The 23,602-nt window shown below is 33.5% G+C and overlaps 1 protein-coding gene across 3 annotated transcripts in view; it reads left to right on the forward strand.

Annotated features, from left to right (window-relative positions):
• The first annotated feature begins 365 nt into the window (after positions 1-365).
• The window catches only part of LOC124636776 (small conductance calcium-activated potassium channel protein), a 255,271-nt gene continuing 232,034 nt past the window's right edge, over positions 366-23,602 (forward strand). For all 3 annotated transcript variants that reach the window (XM_047172914.1, XM_047172915.1, XM_047172917.1), the window contains exon 1: positions 366-943. The gene's annotated coding sequence lies outside the window, so the exon portion shown is untranslated. The remainder of the gene's footprint in view (positions 944-23,602) is intronic.

Here is a 23,602-nt window from a genome sequence, read left to right on the forward strand (position 1 = left end):
CTCAATCCTGCATTGCCAGGCTGGTACCGCTAACTTTGGTCGTGTGGCTCTGTCCTTGTTGTTGTTGTTGGTTTAACCAGAGAATGTTGCGTCATAATACAAAATTAGTATCGTAAGCATTGTCTTCAAACATTTCCTGCACGTCTGACCTACCAAAACCAGACAGCCGTTGCATGTTTATTTTGATACGAACACCTTCACATTTCCTTTTGATGGACGCTACTCGAGCATGGCGTTTGACACCAAACCGAGGAACGTACCATCATCTCTTTCACACATATGGGGATAATATTGAAAATATGGTGAGCTTTTTCAATCGTGCACCGGCTTCAGGAACGTCAGGAAAGCTTTCAGTCCGCGTTTGAGCGGCAGGCCGCGCGGACGTAAGGCCACGCCGCCCACTTGCCGCGATATCTGAACCGCATTTCTTACGGACGTTTATTTTGCTTGCCGAGTTCGAGTTGCGAGTGTATATTTGAATAATACCCCATTATTGCCGTCAACGGCGCCAAAGTTTTGTTACTATTAAACTAAATGACGATCGCTTGATCGTAAGTGAATGCGTTTGTGATTTATTCAATGTACAAAGTTTATTTTCGTCGCTTCAACCGTGTATGTGTATTTATAATTCCAAACATAGCCAAATATTAGAGTTAAAGTTTAGTTCCCCGCATTAGACTATATCCTTCGGTCCAATCAAGTGACTTATAAGTAACTGCTGATATCAAATCTCCATATCCTAGTTATTGTAAATATATTTTGTAAGAGTGTATCTGGTTCGAGGACCAAAGTTCTGGATGTACTTAGAAGTTTAAGTGTAGTGCTTTGTGTATATAACATATTTGTAACGCGAACATATCTATGCAGTGAGTCTGAACTCCTGACTAAGTAAACTACAACAACGAAGACTAATTGATATTGATTTTTCACATACCAACACAAGGTAAGACAATTTACACTTTTTATTTATTATAGGGCTTCCCTTGTTTACGTTTAATGGATATAATGAATTAAAATTGTTTCTCTGAACTGGGACGTTCACGTGTGTACCTTCACTTACGGTTCATGTTAGAGTTAATGAAAATGGATAGTTTATGCTAAGCTACATTATTCAGAGGTTAATAGGTTCTGGAAGTTTTCGGTCACAGTGTACAAAGTGATCATATAAGTTTATAGTGTCTACGAAACACGACGTATGTTGACGAGTACCGCCTTGATTGTCGTTTGCGGTGGAAAATCAGTTTTCTTTACTGTCAATATGTGGCTATAACTTTCAATGTTTTATTAAAATTAATTCTCGTTTTATTTTCATAATACGTCAAGAAATAATAATAACATAGAAACAGGTAATCTATATTTAAAGAACCAAAGGTTATGCACGGTCATTGGTCTTCGGAAAGAGGATAAAATAGCTTATCAAGGATTACAACTAATAATATTTTGTGAGCATGTTTGTAAGACTATAATAGTGTATGTAATCTTTTTTAGAAACCATAGAAAATATTTTAATACATGTCCATATGCCAGGGCCATATACATTACACCAGCTGTTCCAGTTGTTTCTATCCACTCCCGTAGGAGCTAATTCCCCTTCACGGATAAAAAGTAGCTTATGTATGTCTTTTCTCAGACTCTTGACAATTTAATTTAAGCGAGCTAAGATTTTTGGCATGAAAATGATAACAAATAGACAGTTTCGCATTTACAATATTATTAAAGATTGTTGATAGAAGAATTGTGTCTTCTACAATCGATCGATTATTAATGCATGCATGAGAAGAGATTAAGTTCAGTGGTGAATGCATAATAGGAGATAAGGAAAACAACAGCCGGCTTAACTTGTAAAGCTTTGGCGAGCTATGAATGTATTATGTCGCATGGAATCCCGACGCATTCCCGCTCGAATACATTGTCGATATTAATACAATATTGCTCATTGGATAGCAACTATTTTTATTTAAAAATGCTTTGAAATATGATAAAAGGGAAAAGCTGCATGGTAATTTTTTCATATACCATTTTCATCGAGTTTACTGTGTCATTAAAATACAGTACTGAATAATATCGCTGTATAATCCAAAATAATGTTTAGTCATACAAAATAATAACCACCATATTTTGGAATATTAAATAACACAAAATTAGCATACACGAGTAACAGTCTTACAGAAAATTGATGTTCAAGATTATAATATCACTACAATACATGGCCTTGGTTTTCCATAATCCATTAAACAAATATTACGCCATGTTCACGTCCATTCTACGAGACCGGTTCAAAATATCGCGAAGGTTACTGGCAGCGTTAGGTATGCTAAATGCCAAAAGCTTGAAAAGCTTCAAAGGCAGTTAGCATTTACCTAACCTTTTCTAGTATAATTTTAGGATGGCTATAAAGGTACCTACAGTCGGTTTGTACTAGTTATTACTGGAACAGGGTAGACTTAGCAGCTAGTTGGTAGGTAAATTAATTAAACGTCCTATACCTACATGTTTTAATTTAAGCAATAACTACAAGTTAGTAAATTACATACCTTTGAATTAAATATACAACGATATTTTATTACTTAGTGAAGCAACCGTAAGCTAGCAAAAGACCGTTCTCATAGACAGTATGAAATCTAGATTAAGTCTTTAGTCTCTATTTCCTCACAATATTTTCTTTCAGCGTTAGCCAACCGTCTTTGTTAATTTTCTTTACTCTGTGATCCACTATTGTTCGATAATACTCGTAACAAAAGTTGATGTGAAGCATATTAATAAAAGCTATCAGCGAGTGAATCCATCATTTTCATTACGAGATTAAATCAGAATGATTAGGATTTGCATTATAAACGATATTATGAATTGGCCTGCTAATCTGGCATATTAAACGGCTCTCTTGTTTATCGCAGCAATAAAAATAATGTTGTTAATTTGTCTGCCGTCTAAAGAATAGGGTATGATATTCATTTGAAAATGGATTATTTGATATTTTATTTCTATCTTTTAGGTGTAGAAGTATTTAAATCTGGAATTAAACAAATACTATTACAATTGAAAAGTATTGAGAACACTGGAAGGTATATGTGGTTAAATAAAGAATACGTATTGAATAAATAAAAGATACGGTTAAAAATGTATGTAGCATATTCGGTCGTTTTCCTACAACACACAGTTAACGTTAATGTTCGCGTGATAGGTGAGTTACTTTTGTGAATTATTTTTTGTTTCATTACTTACGGTATAAAGGTCTGAGTATTAATTTGATACATTGTTATCGCTTGACACCAAGTATAATGTTTTTTGTTGCTGTCTCGGTTGTGGCTAATGAAATTATTATCTTAAAGGGCAAGATATAAGCAAACTTTGGATAATAAATTGCTTTAGTTGCTAAGTTTTTCATATTCATGTACGTGTTAAGAAAACTAAAGTGTGTAGACGAAAATAAATTAATTACTCCAGTATTTTAGAACGATGTTATTTTGTAATGTAATAAATTACAGCATTTTTTCATGTAGGCACATATTTTTTCGTTTTTTTTAAAGCCATAGGAAGTTTTTGCGTAAAACATTATAATTTCATGTGAAATATCACAGTTTGTTGTTGTTATTTCGAGGTAAAATGGATGAACCTAAAAAAATAGTTAGTAATGGGTAGCTCATAGACAAATTGGTTTAACCCTCAACTGGTGTAGTAGAGTCTTATTGACCAGTGTTGAAATGCGTTAATATGCCAAATTACCGTTAGTTCCTTTTAGTAATTTTAAATTATGGAATACTAATACTTATTGTATGCAATTTTTGTATAAATGTAAATAAGGTAAATATAAAGAAAGTAATAGTGAGGACTGTTTGTTCACTACAACTTTCTTCATATACCTACTTCATTGCCATCACTTTCCTGTCTTCATTCACTTTTAAATCATGTATTTTAGCAATATTGCCCATCAGAACTTCCAACATGAGGTGTGAATTTCACCCAGTGAGCGTGCTATAGGTTAAGAAGATGAAGATAAATCGACTGTGAAAGTAGTGGGTGCACGATTTTGGTGAATTATTCCGGACCATTTGTTACAATCCTGAACTGGAATGTAGGTTGCTAGTGGTAGCATTAGGATTCATGTGATTTAATGTTATGTTGTATTTTAATGGTGAGAGAGGTTGATCGGTTGAAGACTTTTTAGAAATCCACGTTATAGTACTTGGTAAATTTATACTACTTGAGCTGATTTGGCCAACTCTTAAAAACAACTACAAATAAAACAACAATGAACAAACCTTCGGACTCAAAGATCAGTAATGAGATGATGATAATGCGAACATTACAATCATCACGCATCATAATGATTGCCTACTCTCAAAAAGAACAGTCAGAAAAACCATAGGGCGAACAACTGCAGCGTATGAGGGAGGTTTGCTGACTCTAAAGAACGATACGTGAGAAGGGAAACTTATAAAGCATTTATGAGAAAAAGTACAATAATTTGGTAAGACTGTGTTAAACTTTATATACTGCATTAAATTCCTTTAAATTAATTATCAACCTCAGAATTGATGATGCACTTCCAGGTAACAGTTCCTATAGATCGAATACTCCAGCATTAATCCCTCAATCGCTGCATACGACACGTTTGTACGCGGACGGACGTTTATTCTTAGACGATGACATATGCTGTAAACTATTAATATGTAGGTATGTTGGGGGAAGAGAATCATGCGGTGCAGTTTTGACTGTATGCAGATTCCGTTGTACTTATTGCATATTGTAGGATGGTGAGAAAAGCTGTTATAACATACTCGAGCAATTTGAGACAATTGCAAAAACTTTGATTGAATATAATTACTATGACTACCGAAAAATAATGTTTTTTTTTTTTTAAGTTAGTAATCCTTATTATGCATGGAAATCTAGACTATTCCAATCTTTAAAGTAAATTTCGGACGATGTGACCATGGTCAAGACACCAAAAAATATTAAAGACTGCCATATACTTAGCATTATAATTTATGAGATTTTTAAGAAACTGGGTAACATTGATAACCAAACCATTACTCAGTAATTTATTTTTAAGTTCCTACTTCTCTGATTAGTTCTGCACTAGATGTTAAATTATGAATTTTTCGAATCAATAGCCACGAGAGTAGACAAATGTTATACAAATGCCTAGCAAAGTCTGCTAGGTCTTCCACATTGCTGACCAGTATTAGCGTATAATGTTTCACGTGAAAAGCAAATGATAATAATAGCTGTTACACTAAGCCTAATGGTCTACAAAAACCGCTATCGTCGAAATTATCACAAATGAGAAGTAATTCGGTTAAGCACTGGACGTCATCGTGTGAAAGGAGATAAACCTGGATATTATAGTATTTACACAGTAAAATTGTTTTTTATCTCTATTGTTAAATACTAATTTATTCAACTTTACCAGAAAAGAATATTATTTTCAAAAATTAAGGGAAACTAAAGAACTTAAATAGAAAATATCAAAGCAAAAAAGGTTTTCCACTCATAATTGTACGTACATATATTTAAACCTCTTCAACATCTGAAGTATACTTTAGTTAGTTTATGGAATGAAAAAAAATATATGAATACAAGTAAAATTCCACTTTGAGAATTTCCTCTTTTAGCCTACTACAGAAATTGTAAGTCAAGAAATCTCACCAGTTAAAGTTTCTACTCTCTGGCTAGATAAATTATAGTGATTGGCTTCCTAACCACAAGATACATCGTACTAATACCAGGAAAAACACTCCTTTTTTCTTTACCTCGGCAACAGTAATATTTATGAGTCTTGGCATCCAGCCGAGTGCAGTCTGTGGCCGGCCGGAGATAGGCGACTACGACTGATAGATAATAAGCAATACGTCGTAGTGTTCATATTATGCTTTGATCACTGATTTGTCAGTCATCATCGTCATTGTGGCAGACTGTCATTCTTTGGATGTAATTAATTCTTATTCTCTTTCTGTCAACATCAGTTGCCAATGCGTCTTAGTATATTTTCCTATATTGTAGATTAAACTATAAATGCGAATGATAGGAAGCTAAAAGTTAAGCTAAAACTAAGGAAATTAAATTTGAGATGTGCGTGAAACCGTGAGGGGTCGCTAGTGCCACGGGCGTTATTTACATGATGAAAATATTCAAATGATATGTGTGTATGGATATACCCTACTAGTTATTAATGATAATTTCAAAAGCTTTTAGTTGCATACAGTTTAAGCTCTGGCATGTACTTTTTCCCTGTCTAAAATTAAAGTAACTGTTCATAAAAAATTATTACCTTCTGTGGGTCCCAGGAGACAAATGTTAATTTAAACTTTCATAACGTAGCTGTTTAATTAAAACACGTTAATGAATTACAATTTTAAGTAACTATCCTAAAATTTTACACAAATCTAATAATGCTTTAGGTACATAAGTTCGTCATATTAGTCATAAAAATAGAAACTCGGAAGATTATTTGCTATGTTTTTGGAATGGCTATGACTATTCAAAACAGAATCTCTATATTATACTCCCTGGAAGAAATAATCTAATCTAGGAACAACACGACCTCTATCCCCATCCAGATATTTTTTAATTCGATAAAAAATACATATGTTTGAGTCCGAAACTTTCTTCTTTTTGAGAAGTCGGTTTAAAATGCTAAGTCAAATCAAAATATCAGGAGAATAGAGTAACTTTAAACAGTTTTTCTTGCTGCTACCTTTTAATTTCTTTCAACTATATATCAGATATATCTAGCAATTTATATACAGTTTTATCATTCGCATCAGTGATTAACAGTCCTTGTTAACAAATTACTTTGTGTTCAGTGCATTAACAATAAAGGTACCAGTTATATTGAAATACCCGTCTTTGCTATTTCACCTTTGTGAACTTTTCAGGGCCAAAAAGGTGAATGTTCTTATTTTTCTGTGCAAGTCAAAGAGGTCTTACTGACCTCTTTGGGAAACAAAACACTGTTTGAAATTCTCTTTGCTGTGTTCCTTTTATTTGTAAGCTTGTTTATGTAAGCACTTATATAAACTTTTTATCAAAAGAGGTATAACCTCCTTATTAATATTGATGAGAGTTTTGCAATCGAGGCCGTTCGATATTTGAAGTTCAAAAACTCTTTCTAAACTCAAAAAAATATTCGAATATATTGAATACAATGCCCAATTTTACTCACACCACGTGAATGTAAAATAGTTTACGTTGAAGTATTTTCTATTCTGATGGTGGGTTTTGACCTTGGGTCAAAGTAGTCGTTAAAATACGAGTATTGAACCAGCCAGTGTTCCAGTGAACTTTATAGCCACGATAAATAAATGACAGTCAGTACAATCCGTAGCGTTGAAAGGTCACAGTTGATCGATCGTGTATCTACCCCCTAAAATGTGTAGCAAGTAAATATTGGAAATGGAAACAAAGAATGTTCTGGTTTTTTTTTAGGTTTTAATATCTTATACAAAGGCAAAGTCACCAAAGGAGATTGATTATGTATTTTAACCTCGCTAAGGTAATCTTAGACAGTCAATGCTTGCGCTTGCTTTGCCTCCTTCAAATCGTCGGCTCTTCTTTCTGCGGGGCGATCTACGAATATTTAGCTATAGGTACGTAAAAAGTACATATAGTAACACGTCGTGTTGAATCTTTAATATTAATAAGTAATTAATATTGAATATACATCGCAACAATGTACCTACGTTGTGGATAGTTTGGTCCTTTAGAACTTGTTGCTACAGTGCTTAGACTTAATGTAAAATTTCTTTACTAATTATTTATTACTACTTTAAAATTTCTTAGACTTAATATAACATTCAGTTTCTTAAGAAGATGGGCCGCCTTTAATATTCCAGACTTGAAGTATAAAGATAAGCCCTCAATTTCAATAGTTTTTCTTGCGATTAATTTACAAATAAATCACTTTGTCCAGGGTCACAAGAAACGCGTATTTGACCGACATAATTAAAGGGCTGTTGCCTTCGCAGTTCAGCTTGAACTAAGTAGTTAAACGCTTGACCTTGACCAGAAAACTAAGAAAATAACTTCGAACTTACTGTAGTCAAAAGAGCTTACATGTAAACGTTTCTTTCTAAGCATTTTAAAGAACTAGGATACGTTTTTTCCTATTCATCGTCTTAGCTTAGCCTTTACCCAACTAAGTATGTTGGGGTCGGCGACCAGTCTAACAGTTTTACAAGAAGCGACTGTCTAACTGACTTCATCAACCCAGTTATCCAGGCATCCCAATATCCTTTGGTAAGACTGGTTGTCAGACTTACTGGTTCTTGACTTCCGGTAACGACTGTCAAAGGAGTTCAAATGATTTTTCTTATTATATGGTTTTAAAGTTGAAGCCATCTTAGTTCTTTGACTTTAATGCCGTTATATGCTTTCTTAATTAAAAACTTAAAAGTACCGTTACATACCACAGATTTAGTTACCAACCCATTATTCTACGAAACTAATTTAACACCATTATGTAGCGCGGGATAGCTATCGCATATCCGCGCTATATTAACGATAGAACTTCTCAACTTTGCGCATCGCTTAGTTGCATTAGTTCCTATATTGCATCTGTAGTTATAGATTTACTATCCCTGGTGTATACAATTGCCGCCGTCTCAATAAAGTTTTTTAAAACTAAAATAATAAAGAGGAAACAGTTTCTTGTATGTTTATTTCAATCCGAAACTACAAAACCAATTTGAAAAATTCTCTCACTGCTGGATAGCTACACTATCAACGGGTAGCATAGGTTATATTTTGTCCGGGTACAGGCAGTTGATCCCACAGGACGCGCTGAAAACCCGGGATATGGCTCGCTTTCAATAAACACTACTTATGCCTTTTTACTTATGGTAGACTAGACTAAAATTAACCTGTATAATAGGTGTCTGGAAGTTGGATTTCTGTTTATTTACATGTTAAGAAATGTATATTATACATGAAGATGTAGATGTGTAGACTGTTATAATATAATTTATTGCAAGGTAAAATTTATTCTTATATACAATAAGGTATGGTAGCCTAGTGGTGGCCTAGTGGGTAAAGGACCAACCTCTCAAGTATGAGGGCGCGGGTTCGATCCCAGGTCAGGCAAGTACCAATGCAACTTTTCTAAGTTTGTATGTACTTTCTAAGTATATCTTAGACACCATTGGCTGTGTTTCGGATGGCACGTTAAACTGTAGGTCCTGGCTGTCATTGAACATCCTTGGCAGTCGTTACGGGTAGTCAGAAGCCAGTAAGTCTGACACCAGTCTAACCAAGGGATATCGGGTTGCCCGGGTAACTGGGTTGAGGAGGTCAGATAGGCAGTCGCTTCTTGTAAAGCACTGGTACTCAGCTGAATCCGGTTAGACTGGAAGCCGACCCCAACATGATTGGGAAAAAGGCTCGGAGAATGATGAAACAATAAGGTATGGTAACCAATCTCTTCGCATTTTGAAGTATAAGAAGCATAAGGCACTTAAGTAAACAATTTCTTTCGTAAATTGCGTCTCAAAGGACATGCTAAGTAAATATGAGCATAAGCACTTAATATTTATATGATAATCATAATGTGATAGAAGTTATTCATTCATCTTGATATAATTTTACTTAATAAGTATTACGAAGTTTCTGAATACATATATACGCAAAACTACGTAGTTGGTTCACTAAAGCCCAAAATAAAATCGAAATACCTAATCAGACATATATTTAGCGTACAACTACAATATAAATAGTCGTAAAAAAAGTGTTAGTGGGAGTTTTATACACAAACAGTAAGACTGGTTTCCCTCAAATACTCAACGAAACGGTAGCCATAAATCTAAGTCTATCTACAAGACAAATAAATGTCTAAGAATATTAACTATAAGTGCAACAACAAGATGAATTGGAATAACATTTAATTGCTGGAAGGCGTTGATATTTTTGCACTGAAGTGTACGAAAACAGGCTGTTACAGTTTTCTTGGAATCTGCTGTAATCCGTTGTGAGAAACATAAAATTTCGTTAGCAATAGGGCAATAATAGCATATGTTCGAGATTCCAAGGTCTCGGTGGGAGTAGTGAAATTTTATGTGTGGTAATGAAAAACATGATTTTTTTTCGCCTGTAGTAAACACTGGAGATTCTGTTGGCTAAAATAACTCAGAATCTAAAATTGTGGTAGAGTAATGCGGCTGGAAAGTAGGTTTACATATCGGAGCTTCTATTTTTGTTGTGATAATTTGTGAAAATTTATAATAGGGTATCACTGTGAAAAGAGAGTCAGAGAAACGATGGACATGCATATTGTGGGTGATTGCTTTTATTGTAAAAAAGAACCTAACAACCTGACACAGGTGGATACAAACATAAACAATTTTTCCCTATACTCGTAAATCTCCCGAAGGTATACTCAGAATACTCATATTTTACACCAAGTCTCTTGAGAGTTCAGTAAAAGTATCGCTCTTGGAACTTCCGATAAAATATAAAATCTGACAAATCTATACCCTGAGTATTGGGTACTAAAGTTTAAATTCACTTTGACGTGAATACGGCTATAAAGAATAGACGACATTATCAGTTCAAACTTTCCTGAAAAGGTAAGATTGTTAAACTATCTAGGTCCAGAAGTACCTCTTTATAAAAGTATATAGTATTTTATTTTTAGTTTTGTATAAAGATAAGTAGTTTAAGTTTGTGTATATATACTTCGGCCGTTCAGAGAATGCGTTCCTGACACCTATCAGTTAGTCACGACTAGTGATGGGCACAACATAACACTGAGTTCGTTACCGTTCCTTCAAAATGAACCGCCGCATTATTTTAAGATTATTTTCGTTTTAAATTGGCGGAATCATTTGTTTTATATTTTAGTTATTTAAGTGGAAACCAAAAAAAGGTAATATTCATATAATAAAATTGTTTTATTTATTCTTTGTTACAAGTACATTGAATTGAATGTGCGAACAGAATATTAATCAGACTCCGATTTGCTTGAGGAGGTGGTGTCTTCATCATCATCTTCGCCTACATGTATAATTATATTATTATCAATAACAGAATCAATCCTGATATCTCGGTCTAACAAAAGCCGGGTAATCAAATAAAAACAGATCGAAAACACTTGAAAAACGTGGTCTATGCGCACGAAACGACAACGGACGACTGTTTTAGCGTCACAAAATGGCGGCCCATAACGCCATTTGGGGTTACCATTTTTAATCTAAGTATAAAAATGCGGTTTGGTCATAGTTTTATTTTTATATTTCATAAACGTTATAATTAAGTCTTATAGTCCATTATTTTCCAATTCTTAAAAAGAAAATCAAAACGTATTATTTTATATTATAACTGTATAAGAACAGATTACGATACTTGCCTGTTATTTTTAGCACAGCACTACAAAATATAAACCGCTGACATAACCTTGTAATAGCGCAGTATAGATTTAGAAAAATATTGTTTACCAAGTTATTTGACACTCAGTTTGGCACAAAATTATAACATTCATTGATTATTGATATAATAATGTTGTTTTAATGCTCCTCAATTGTTAAAACGGTAAACAACCAGCAAAAATATTTTTATCGTAACTGCAACGCCATTGCAAAGTTACGTCGTCAGTTCAATCGCGACGTGTCAGGAACGCATTCTCTGAATGGCCGAACTATAGTGATATTTACTCGTTATTAATAACAATTTTATAAAAGTTGTAGAAAAAAGAAAATACAATTTGATCTACCAGAATTATAAATGTGCCAAATTATGACTACGCTTATAACTTAGTTGAAATAATTTTATGTTTATAATTTTTAATAATATTTTTATGTATTGAAATATCCTTTTTTATTGCTAACTTAATTCAAAGCATTTTTTAATGCTGAATAAGGCGCTCAGTATTCATAAAAGTTTTTGTTTATTTGAGATTTTTTTTTAAATTCTGCGTTACCGTTTGGCAGGTTAATGCAGTTTTCCCGATTCATTTAGCTGTGTAATTGCAGTGGTCGGCATTTTAAAAGGCTTTTGGTCAAATTGTTTAACGCTCACCTGTACCACAGTTCACTTAATACAATTACTGCAAAAAATATTATTTTTCTATGTAGTTTGATGTTAAAAAAAAACAACTTTTGCAAAAAAAAATATTTTGACTGCATATCCTAGAAATTATGCATTCCCTACGATTCAATTTTATTTTCCTGTCATGAAATTTTTCCCATTTCAATTATCATGTAATTCAGAAATAGGTACACTTGTATGGAAACCAAAAATAGCTAGCGTTCAGAATAACAAGAAATTGAGTTGTTTAATGTCTAATTTTAGATTTACAAATCAATATGGTTCTCAGAATCGACAAATTCGTGGTATTTCGCTTACCTACCTACTCTTTAAAAGAAACATACTATACATTTCTTTTTTTAAATAACGTTTGCTGAAATTGTATTTAACATTGCGAGGTATAAGAGAAAATTGTACTGACTAGTGGTCGGGTGACGATGTGAACTTATTTTTCAGTTATTTTAAATTCATATTGAAAACGTAGAAAAACTGCAAGCATTTCTAGAAAAATGCAATTGGAATAAAAATAAATTGAAAACAGTACAAAAGGTTATATGTTTTCCTTTGATATTTCGAATAGAAGACGACTGTTTTAATATTTTTTTTAGTTTATTTTTTTCTAGCAACTACCTATAGTTGCTTTGAATAAACTAGAGCTTCTTGTTGTAGTTTGAAAATATCTTTATTTCAGTTTTGATTTATTTATACGAGTATTGTAAGAGGAATCTGTGCTAGTAGTCTTATAGGTACCCCTTTTAGTACCATGCCATGAACTACCTATATGTATTACCTAATATTGGAAACTGAGTATGAGTACCTATCACAAATGTAACCTTAAACAGATTTATTTCCAAATTAGGTCAACATGATACACAACACATGTACATAAGGGTACTTATTACTCTTTTCGTACCATCGTCATGTTTCACATACCCTGCGGCCTCCCAAGGGCGTCGTAGGAATCAACTAAGCGATTACATAGGGCTGTAAGCACACCTGCCTAATAACGTAATTTGTACTCCAGAACACAGCTTTTGGTTCAATAAATAATTATCGTTATAACAAGATTGGTCATTAAAATGGCGTGATTTTGATTATTGTTTTATTGTTACGGTATATAATTGATTTTGTTCTTCAATTATATTGATGAAAGTAACCCAATTAAGAGTATAAGTAACTCAATACATTTAGAACTTTTATAGATGGTATTAGAATTTATTCAACGTCCTAAATCAAAAATATGATTGTGGCAATCTACTCAACTCAATAAAATTATGAACTTTTCAATAAATTCAAGTGGTAAAAGATTTAAAAGGTCAGCAAATGCCATGGTTACCAAGTAATACTCAGTACAAAGCAAATAGTAACGGCTCTAACTGTGCCCACTTTACGAGGCCTTTGACGTCAGTTAACCATCTATTATATCTACTGCTATATATAGTTAAACACCGCTGAATATTTTATGGGACCTAAATTTGCTAATATTAGCTGAGTATTACGTTTATATATCTTCCGTGAGTTACGTTTGCATCCTGGAGAAATTGTTTCATGATTTTAGAAAACCGTCACTATGTGTTTTTACCAGACTTTAGTAAATAACTACATATATGGTTAGATTTCTTTAAAGCGGCTCAGACCTTTTATCATGAAAGTATTTTGGATCAACTAAATCGGACTAGTCTATCTTAATCGTACCTAGTCGTTTACTTTTGTATTTACCATGATTACCTATGTCTTCGGTAGTCCCTATCTTAAGCAATTCAAAATGAAGTTATTAGTAAAGATCTAAAATTATTTTAATTTGTGAGTAAAATTAGCTTTCAAACTTCAACCAAAAATAATTAAATGTCGAAACTTTACTAGCTAGTAAGCCGTGATGATGAAAATATGTGTTTCCTTAAAACATTTATACTGGCACAGCAGCTATTTTAGGTTAAATACTACTGCATTACATTGGTATATAGGTAAGTACTCAATCTATAAAGTTCTTAGCAATATTGATCCCGAAAATTGGAACGTATTACATAGATTAATCGTGACGAAAGGGATTGATGTTGTATACCCAATCAATGCCGTGATGTGTACTTAAGTGTGTGTCGTGGGCAGAATTCCAAGTCTCGTGAATAGACGTGTTGAGTCTTATGGAAAATTGTGAAATTTTGATGTGGAGATCATTCAGACAGGCTTTAAATTAAATTGTTTTATTATATGGTATGTTTTTGTCTCATTGATAAACTGCACTGCAGTACGTCGATTCTATAAAATTCAGACAACAACTCGCATTTCACTTCGCTATTCACTCTCACTTCACATTCGGTTCAAAACGTTCTAAAAGTCATCTCATACTTTATCTGTCAAAATCTCGAGTTTAATTTAGTTCAACTCGCAAACAAGCTCGCAAGAGTAGCGCTAGTGTAGTAACTCACGGCGGATTCAGATGTGAAGTTTAGAGTGAAGTCTTTTAGAATCACACTGCAGTACTTTCTTACAGTAGTTTTAAACTTATTTTTCCACAAGCCGCAACAAATAAAACGCAATTTACGGATTCGACCAGATGATTATCATAAACACGCTTCGCTAACACAGACTTTAAACAAACAGTATTAAAGTAAACAAATTACATTTAATGGTCATAAATTAAAATTATGAACAAACTATTCGTTGCATTCTCACAGCATTCTGTAAATCTGCAGTAAGTACGTCGTCACATACCAATTTATGTTTTCAGTCACACTTGTAAATACATCAACGCATACATACATACTGTTTATAATAAAAGTCTGCGAAACATCGCATAGCAGCATTTTATCGCTATTCTATACAGCTATAAAATGCCGCATTAATATTTTTATGTTTGTTCAATTTTTACGTACATAATTCTTTATTGCATCTGCTACTATACGCATGTGTGCATATATGGTATGGATATACCAGTGTTATGTGCTAACGTTTCGCAAATTATAGTTCGGCCATTCAGAGAATGCGTTCCTGACACGTCGCGATTGAACTGACGACGTAACTTTGCAATGGCGTTGCAGTTACGATAAAAATATTTTTGCTGGTTGTTTACCGTTTTAACAATTGAGGAGCATTAAAACAACATTATTATATCAATAATCAATGAATGTAGTTACGTCGTCAGTTCAATCGCGACGTGTCAGGAACGCATTCTCTGAATGGCCGAACTATACTTATTAAGGCACTGGTGCCTAGTTTTGGACAACTTATAGTAAACCATATGAGAACTCTTTTAATTATTTGAGAGTACATGCTGTTTAGATATTGTAATAATTATGATTGATATTTGAAAATAAGTGTTAGATTAGCATATAAATGACTTCCAATAATCGTGACCTCAGAAAATTATATCAACGAATTACAAATATTTTCAGCATAAAAACCATTACGTAGACTTACATATTGTCTAGAAAACTTATAACTTTCAGATTTGCTGCCTAACAAATAAAGTTAAGACGAGTCATCAATACAGAATGTTTGATAGCGTGACTGAAAGCTTTTAAAGGGAATCCGCTCAACTTTGCTTAACTTAACTCAACAGTTCAAAGAAACAATTAATCAAAGAAGCGATCTTTGAATCGAAAGTTTGACGTGAAAAATTGCCAAAGGTTGTATGAGTCAATAAATACCACAGTTGAATTTTATGTAGACGGATTTATTATGAATCCTTCATGAATATTGCTGCAGGCCCAATGTTTTTACCGTGTTTTATTCTACTTATTGTTACTTTAAATAAATCGTTTTACTTTATAAATAAAACTTTACTAATATTAAAAATGCGATAGTAGGTTTGTTTGTCACTTTTTCTCACTAAAACTGATGAGATTAAAGATGTAATATTGCACAGGTGTTGATGGTGCTCTAAAGACAGATTTAAGCTATTTTTTATCCGCTTGCGACACGAAGTTCTTTTGGGATGCAGACGAAGTCACAGGCAAAATCTAGTAAACAATAGTTCAATTACCAAACTATCTATAGCTAGAATGCTTACACGTATTCCATTAGCACTTGTCAAACTATAGGTATGTAGAAACGTGGCTTAGCGGATTGAGTAGAGGTGAGCCACATGATTAGGTCAGTGGGCGCTCACCCCTAATGACCGGATTCAAGGCGTTTATCCTAACGGTTCGAATTGAAATTACTGCAAATGGAAACCATTTACTGACTGAGAAATCTTGGAATTTCCTGGTGAATTATTTCGTAAGCCGTAATTGGGATGAACGGGGAGTAAGTTGACTTTCGTGTTACTTTGATGTGAGGTCGGTTACATTGATTTGACTGATTGGCTTTTGGAAAATCAAAATCATTTGTATACATGTAGTAATTGGGTGTTATGCCAATATGTAAATAAATAAAAAAAAAATGTGGAATTAAAGTAACTCATAAACATATTCGTTGTAGTAAATATTCTAACGGTTTTTTATATTACACTGTCGATAGATTTTACGTAGGATACCTACATAATTGCTAAACTACTAAAACCATAGAATGTTAATGGAAGTAGCTGGCTATAAAATGAAAGATTTACATTGGTATCTTCATTTAATGTTTATGGACTAGGACAGGCAAACCTCAGAACAGTAAAACTTCGGATAGACAGACCAAGTTTTTATTAAAGGTATTCTCAAGAGGCACGAAACCTATTTCTAAAATAATGTTATCACTGAAGAGTTTCTCCAGTGTAGGATTTACAGAAAACAACATTATATTAGGTATTATTGGATCTTAGAAAAATATTACAAAACATAAATAGGTAACAGTATATTATTACCAAAATATACCCAATGTAAGGCAACAATAGACTAACGATATTGTATTGGTTCTGGAAGTATTCTACCAATCCTATGATCTTTTGCCAAAATTACATTATTGTTGAGTGATGTAGGTGTCTTGTAGTGGAAAAGCGACGCATTAGGAATATTACCCACAACCTCACCTACGACAACATTCTCAAATCAATCATATTGTCATTGTCACATTTCAATCTTCGAAGTTGATAGAGGAATTACTATAGTATATCACATCGTACTACCACACTTTATACTAATATGAAACATAAATATATAATACGAAAGTTTATGCGTGTGTATGTTTGTTGCTTCTTCAAGCACAATCCGCTGAACGGATCAAGATGAAACTTAGCGGTAATAAAGCTTATATATTTAAATAATAAATAGGCTACTTTTTGTCCGGATGTGGGAAGCAGTTTTTCCTCAGGAAGCGGATGAAACTGCTGGCTGCAGCTAGTTAAGAATAACTTACAGAGTTGATAAATAGACGATAAAAATCTGCATTCTATGACCGTCCATCTTACAATGTAACCTACCTACTTTATAACTAAGCTTATTCCGGATAAGTGTTCACAAGATATAAAGATTTTACTAGGTCACTTCAAGGTAACATTTCGTCAAGAACGCCCATTAAGTTGAAAGATGATAATAAAAGGAAATGCAGAGCTCTGCGACCACAGTCTTTGTAATTATATGTAAGCTGGGACACACAGCTGTGGTCTGTGTTGCCCTCAAAATTAAATGTAACGTGATGTAAATACCGCGGATTAAAATGTTTAATTGTAATAAACACTTTTGTGTGGTACTCTTTTGTTTTTTTTTTTTCTGTAGAAGACAAAGAAACTTAACGCTTTCTTCTTGTTTGAGGTAACTCAGATCGTATTATAATCCCATTAGATTGCCAAGAATGGAAATGTTTTCATTGAGGATTGACAACAAAGATTATTTTATTTTGGACTTAAAATTTAAATCTCTTATACATTTTGTCACACATAAATTCTTGGACAACCTTTAAGATTATTTCAATTTATATGATTGATCATTTCAAAATTCGTTTCTGTAATAAGTTGGATCGTCCAGCAATGTACATATGTGTGACACATTCTAGAAAACTTACTCAAAGTCTTAAAGTTACTTAGTATAAGTTCACACACTTATGAAGCTAAGAATGTGCTTACATTAAAAGCTTGAATTATAACTCTGAAAAACTTTCCCGACGGTTGAAAGTAATGTCCTCAGTTTTAACGTTACATAGAAAATGTTTTCTGTAGTTCTTATAGCTACAGCCGTTGTTTCCTTTATATTGTACTGGCCTTGTATAATGTATAGTAAAAACTCTTATGAACTTAATAGTGGTTGACTGTAATAGGTACTGGCCAATTTTCCTTAACCTTTTTATTTAGTCTTTAAGTTTTGAACATAAATATTTCATGGCTAAAAAAACCTACTTCACGAATCTTTGATTTTCGGATCTGCCATAGACAGAAATGAAAAGAGATGCATTAAAAGTGTTAAGTATAAAATCCATCATTTATATAAAATTATCAATATTTTTTTTTTATTATTATGAAAATCATTATTTAATTTTTAATCATTTACTTTTACCACAGTTATATGATCGACACTGAATTACCAACGATAATGTCTAGTAATTAGATATTCATACAACCTATCGATATCGATAAAATAATCAGCTGATATAAATAGTTATCTTTGAGTGGGTGACACTCGATCTGGTGTTTACGTCACTACTATCCACAATGTAATTTGATGATGAGACGACGAAAATATCGAAGGATATATTCTAATCCAATATTGCTTCACAAGTAAGAACAATATTTAAAGCCAATTAATTGTCATGATAATTAAGTTATTTACTTAGATTCTGATAACCTTGACAATATGTAAAGTGCTTCATTATAAACGTGTGAAAGTAAGAAAGCCAACTGGGATCTTATTGTTTTTTGTGTTCAGTTGAGTCTTGAGTTTTTTTTATAGTTATAAGAAGCCGTGTGAAACTCAATCCTGTGTATTATTTCCCTTTATAGATGCTTTGATGAAATCTGAGTACTGATCTGATGAATTTTACGAAAACATGATTATTATTCCAAAGGGTTTTCCTTTTTCGTAGGCCAAGGGAAAATCATAATTAAATCATTCAAATAGGATCATTGAAACTCTCTGAAAATCGGGCTAGGCCTATGTTCAGCAGTTGACATCCTATGGCTGAAGTGTTGATGATGATGACGAGATATCAATCTTTTTATTATAAATTCAGGCTTTCAAGCAATATTCAGATTTGACACCTACCGCGAAATATTCACAACTAATTAAGGAAGATTAAGAAATTTTGCAAAGCTTATTCCACTCGGCTGCTATAATAAATATTTTATTCATACTTTGGAAAGAAAAATCTTCTCTTACTAATGTTGTAAGTGGTAAAGTGGGCTTGTTTGTTATTCACGTCTCAGCGGAACAACGTCGGATGTTAAAACTTTGCTTGGAAAAAGTTTGCGTCAAAGAGTCTATACAGTTTTTAGTAACTACCGAACATTTTCCTTGGAAAAAGGGAATGCAATTTCATTATATTTTATAAGCTTATATTTTTTTAAGATTTTTATTTTTATAATTGTACTAACTAAACACCTACTAACTAAAACGAAATAAAAAATAATAATAATTGGCTTCATAACTGCATGAGACCGTACTATTGTATGGTTGACGGCCAATTTTGTTTCCTAATAAAATTCATGCTGTAACATGTCAGTTAGGCCTTTGTTAGAATACTGCATTAATAGTGGATATAAAATTTTGACGGTTCAGTTCAGAGTTTTTTGTGTATGATAATGGCTTCTACACTGTACAAAGCCACTCGTAATTTTTTTGTCATTTTTAGTTTTGATGACTGACATTTTTATTTTATTTTTTAGTTTCCTGTGTTGTGTTGCAATCCCACCCAAAACAAAAATGTGAAAGACTGCCAAGTTCGATAATATGGGAATGCTTCGCCTATAAAAGAAGTGAGATCTGAATAAGTACCAAGTTCCATACACATACCTCAGTTAAAAATAGTTACTTTTTTAATGATGTTACTTGGCAAGTTTTCATACACCTTGTTATAAACCTACTAAACGCAATGAATCAAGTATTTAATTTTCTATTAAAACTTGCCAAGTAATCATCATTAAAAAGTAACTATTTTTAACTGAGGTATGTGTATGGAACTTGGTACTTATTCAGATCTCACTTCTTTTATAGGCGAAGCATTCCCATATTATCGAACTTGGCAGTCTTTCACATTTTTGTTTTGGGTGGGATTTCATTTATTTTTGTAAGGTTGTTTATTTTATTTTTTTCTTATGATGAAGTTAGTTAAAGAAATGTCTCATTTATACTATTTTTTAGATTTTTTAATATGCACTATGTTTCTTACAAAGAAATGAACTAGATTAACTAAATGGACTAGATTTACCAACTGACTGACATGACATGTTATCATATATTATGTTCGTGGATCAAAGTTACACATTCGTTATTTTCGAAAGTAATTCACACTTGGCCGTTTTCAGATTTTTACTTTACTTTGACTAAATACAAACCTTTGTACCATTCGAAGATATATTATATAAATATAGATAAATTTAGTTCGTTTTAGTTCCTTAGGGGAATAAATTTACACCGGGTATAAAACACCTTCATTATTTTGAAACCGACTCACACTTGGCCATTTTCAGATTTTTCCCTTTAACTTGACATAAAGACCTACCTCCATGCCAAATTTCAAGTCAATACGACCATTGGAAGTGGTCTAGGTTTTTGATGAGTGAGTCAGTGAATAAGTGAATAAGTGTATAGTAAAAATAGCGATTTTCTGACGTCAATATCTCAAGACCTACAATAGGTATATTAATGAAATTTTGTATTTTAGATAAGTGAGGGGGTCTCAACAGATACTAGAAATTTGATATGCGTAAATAAAATAGATTTTGAGTTACAGGGGGGTCGAATTTGGCCCGAAATGGTTCGTGTAATATAACCCACGGCCGGTGTGTCGCTTTTTTGCTCGAACTTGGCGGACACACTGCCGTGTGTCTAGATAAAATATTTTGCCGCAAACTGCAACATATAGGCGAGCGTTGCAAGTATTGTTTTATATTTGTCTCTAATATGATCTCTCTGTGATGTTCAGAACATAAATTACCACAATTTTTTATATTAAAAAAAATGTTTTTTTAGGATTTATTTATTTAATTTTTTCAGCACGCACGCAATCCTTTTTATCTCAAAACTGTTACGCTCATATGCCCCAAAAATTACAGGGTAATCCGACAATTTTTCGTGCAGATAAAACGGACAGGAACGTAGGATCACTCGTAACTCTTGGGTATACTTGAGATATTTCAGTGTCTGCCGGAATTATAACAAGGGTCGGTCAGACACTTGATCGCGTTGTTGAGTTATGAACACCTCGGTTACGTCACTACAACCAATTTAAAGTTAACCACTATTTTATGACGGTAGTGTTTTGTTTGATTTTGAAATAGGAATTTTGGTTGATGTGTTTCTTTTAGTAGTTAGTTCGAGCATCATTATTGATATAGGTATCTATTGTCCTATCAGAATGAAGTATACCACAGAAGGTTATATCATAAACGCTTGCTCAAGCCTAATTGAATGAATGCTCATCTATGTTGTTATAATAAAGGGAAAACATTTTATTTTTTGTTTATACCGTAAAGGCGCCGAAACAGCTGAACGGTTTGAAATTATTTCACTGTTGGAAAGCTTTACTCTTTCCAAGTAACGTAGTATATATTTTGTCTAGGTACAGGCAGTAGCTACCACGGGACCACGCGGGTGAGACCACGGGAAAGGGCTTGAATACTTTAATGACACTTGCTAGATTCAGATGTATGCAGTGGCGGATTAACGGATAAGCACAACAAGCACGTGCTTGGGGCCCCTGTTCTCCAGGGGCCTCCATCCTCTGCTGGCGTTTCAGTTTATACCTACATTTTATAGAGATTCATCCACAATATGTCTGAAATCACAGTGCTCTTGATTGTTGTACGATCGCAGAGATTTTTTTTCCCCGATTCTCCTAATTTTACTTAAGCGACATACGATTCACGTCGACTCGGTTCGACCGAGATCCAATCCTGACTCAATTACGATTTAAGCGTATATGGCATTCCGCTATTTTTTCTTTGAAATAAACGTTTTTATCCTTTTCTGTCATTCAATAATAAATCATTTTGTCTGCAAATGATTTACGATTGCAATATGATTGTAGAACAAACTATAGACCAAAATCACCAAAATAGGAGACCAATCGCAAACCAACCGAATTTCGTTGGAATACGATTGGTCTTATATTAGTAGCAGAATGCCCGATAAGGTTAAAACTGCTATTCCGATCATATTGCGATTCAATTTCTATTCGATTTTGACAATATTAACTTAGGAGAATCGGGCCCCAGTTGTTATACCTACAATTTTTTTTCGGCTTCTACTCATCGTTGGGCAGTTTTAAAAGAATTAATAGGCAACGATAGCGTTTTGAAGTCGCTATCGGACACTCGTTGGGAAGCTCACGCTGTAACTACGAGTGCAATACAACAAACATATCCGAAAATTTTGGATGCTTTAGATCAGTGGTTCTTAACCGGTGGTCCGCGGACGACTGGTGGTCCCTGGAGGCCTTCCAAGTGGTCTGCGGACCGACGTCGCGTTGACGTTGTTATCGATCTTACGTATATATCCATCTTACTTGTCCAACGAAACTTGTAGAAAGAAATGAAGGTTTGACATGTAGCCCTGTTACGTAATTTTGGTTCTGAGTCTTAAAAAATAATCAAGATTTCTCGCTCGCTTCGCTCGCGTATTCAGAAACTGTATGTCCTCGTTTTTACATTTGTCAACAAATAAAAAGTTAAGTACGTACGTTTGGCCTACATTGAACGTAATTTTGGTTCTGAGTCTTAAAAAATAATGAAGATTTCTCGCTCGCTGCGCTCGCGTATTCAGAAACTGTATGTCCTCGTTTTTACATTTGCCAACAAATAAAAAGTTAAGTACGTACGTTTGGCCTACATTGAACGTAATTTTGGTTCTGAGTCTTAAAAATAATTAAAATTTCGCGCTCGCTTCGCTCGCGTATTCAGAAACTATGTATGTTTGGGATACATTTTACCTCCGTACGAGTAAGAAAAAAATTTCGCGCTCGCTTCGCTCGCGCATTTCTAACTACAAAAGGCATCACGCTTGCTTCGCTCGGTCAATTTTTTCAACCTTCCATTTCCATTTAAGCAATAGAGGGTCTACACAGGCTCTGTGCTTAGGGCCTCGGATACTCTTAATCCGCCACTGGATGTATGAAGGCAAAATGGATGAAAGTTTTATAGTTCTTTATTGATATATAATGTAATCTTATTGTTTCCAATGATTGCATATCGCTCACTCCACTGGTTTATTTTCCCACGTCACTATTAGAGCGCGTAGTTGCAGTAATCCGTCTAGCTTTTAACTAGATTTGTTACTGTTGTATCTATTTGTATTCCTCTATTATTATCTAATAAATCTGGACGATTTGCACATCAAATGTACGTGATGTGTGATCATGAGTGGGTTGCATAATGTGATGACGTATGCTGGGAATTTGGTTAGAATTATCACTTTATTTGTGTAGTAAATATTGGCATATTATTTGCAAAAATACTAACCTGTACCTAAATGTGTCTTCATAAACGCTTCAAATACTTGGGATGTACTCAAAATAA

The sequence above is a fragment of the Helicoverpa zea genome, chromosome 15 (genome assembly GCF_022581195.2).
Source record: "Helicoverpa zea isolate HzStark_Cry1AcR chromosome 15, ilHelZeax1.1, whole genome shotgun sequence".
Classification (NCBI taxonomy): Eukaryota; Metazoa; Arthropoda; class Insecta; order Lepidoptera; family Noctuidae; genus Helicoverpa; species Helicoverpa zea.